Consider the following 2,366-nt stretch of genomic DNA (forward strand, 5'->3'; position numbering starts at 1 on the left):
TCAATTGCAAGAAGAGTACTTAATTAATCTAGAAGAATTATTGTATCTTTGCGGGAGTTGTAGCTACAATATTCAATAGATAGAAGATTTGAGGTCAGGAGACAAAAATCATGGCTTAAACCTTGCGAACCAACAACCTGATATCCAATTAGACTGCTATAAGAATAGAGATTTGTATGATTATTTGGAAAGCCTAAACCCTGGAATTATTATCATTATTGTTTACAACCGTTGTTTGCTTTAAATTAGGCATAAACTTTTATTTCTAATTAATTACTTTATATTTTTATTCTCAAGTTCAAAATCATATTGATACTATGCAACACTAAATACTCATTGTCTAAATCTAGAAGTTGGTTAAATTTCTAGTTGCTTAGTCCTCATGAAAACAATATCTGATTGTCTAAATCACTATATTATTTGTACGATCATATGCACTTGCATGAGCATCTGAGTCATAACAAGTTTTTGGCGCCGTAGCCGGAGACTAATATAATTAGTAATTTGCTAATTTTTGTTTTTGATTTTAAGATTAAGTGTTAAAGACTTGATCTTAGCGGCTGAATTTTTGCAGGTTTAACTGAATCCAGGACTAGCGAGACATAAAGAGTTGGTAGAGCCTTTTGCAGAACTAGAATAGATCTTTATACTAAGGTGAAGAATGGCTAAACAAAGAAATGAAGTGGCTGATCCAAATGCCGGAAATATTCCACCTTTTGTCATTCCAATTGTGCATTCTCAACCAGCTACTAGACCTATTTGTGAAGTGGCAATCCTACTCACGAACCATGTGACGAGCAGTATTCTCAAGCCCAAACCAGGAGGTCGATTTGAATTAAAGAAGAATATGGTGCAATTGCTGAATTTAGTGAGGCAATTTCATGGCCTTTCACACGAGATCTGCAGCAGCATATAAAGACCTTCTTGGAAATCAATGATCCATACACTCTTGAAGGGGTGAATCCTGATTATATTAGGTTGACACTCTTTCCCTTCTCTCTAATGGGGGGAAGAAAAAAATGGTTACATGCTGAACCACCACTCTCCATCACTACATGGGAAGATCTAGCTCGGACGTTTCTTATTCAATTCTTTCCATCTGGAAAGACGGCATGCTTGAGGAGTGAAATCTTGAGTTTTAAATAGAAAGACGGAGAGAATCTCAACCAATATTAGGAGAGATTTAAGGTTATGCTCATAAATTTTCCTCACCATCATCAATCCAATGATGCTCTTCTACATACTTTCTTAGAAGGATTGGATCCAAACATGAAGATTCTCTTGGATTCAACAGCAGGTGGACAGGATCTTGAGAAGACGTATGAAGAATTGTACGCATTGCTGAATTGGATTTCACAAGGAAACTCTGACTGGCATGCAGAGTCGAGGAGTACTCCTAAAAAGGTTGCAGGGATATTGGAGGTAGATCTGGTCACTGCATTACAGGCACAGATCGCATCCATGCAAAATTATATGATTACTCATCTTAATAACATAAAGTTGGGTATTATACAACTAGCCGCCACAGCGAATGTAGTCCAACAGGTTAATTCTTAGTATGTGGTTTGTGGAAGTAGTGAACTTGTAACTGATGCTTGCAAGGGTAATTCAGATTTTGTCAACTATGTGGGGAATGCAAATCAACAGGGACAACAAAATTTTGGTAACTCTTATAATCCCAACTAGAGGAACCATCCCGATTTCTTATAGGGTGGAAATTAGGTGCAGAATGCAAATTAATACAAGGGACAAGTGCAACCAAATGCACAGCCAGCTTAGAATACTTAGGCAACTACTCAATATAGCAATATAGAGAATTGATAAAGTAGTTTATGGCTCAACAAATGCGATTTGCAATAAAAATTAAGACTTAACAAGCATAGTTTATAGCTGAGTTGAAGAGTCAACTATTGCTTACGAGAAATCTAGAGTTGTAATTGGACCAAATTGCAAGAACGTGGAATACAAGACCTCAAGGAGCATTACCTAGCAATACAAATAGAAATCCTAAGCAGGTAAATACAGTTACAACAAGAAGTGGGCTACAAACTAAGGAAATAGTTTAGGAACAGGTTAGTCCCACAATTAATAATGAGGGTGCTAAAGACAATGTAGAGAAAGAAATCAAGGGAGATGTATTGCTATATAAATAGGAAGGCATGCATGTATCACTTTTATTTGCTCATATGAATATGGAGGCATGTCTAAGGGCCAAAATCATTTATGCCTATCTTATTCATAGAAAACATATAACGGAGCTGACCCGCGCTAGGGTGTGTTTTTTTTATGCTTGGATGCATGATGATATGGATGTTAATATGGGTTCTATTATTTTTTCGGTGATGAGGAAGGCTCGATTCTTAGGG

At 36.6% G+C, this 2,366-nt stretch overlaps 1 non-coding gene across 1 annotated transcript; it reads right to left on the bottom strand.

The window, feature by feature from the left end:
- Positions 1-1,113: 1,113 nt before the first annotated feature.
- On the bottom strand, positions 1,114-1,220 carry LOC124892011. The gene has a single exon (XR_007050023.1). It is a non-coding gene; the product is annotated as a small nucleolar RNA R71 (small nucleolar RNA).
- Between the last annotated feature and the right edge of the window lie 1,146 nt (positions 1,221-2,366).

This window comes from Capsicum annuum, chromosome 1 (assembly GCF_002878395.1).
Source record: "Capsicum annuum cultivar UCD-10X-F1 chromosome 1, UCD10Xv1.1, whole genome shotgun sequence".
NCBI lineage: Eukaryota > Viridiplantae > Streptophyta > Magnoliopsida > Solanales > Solanaceae > Capsicum > Capsicum annuum.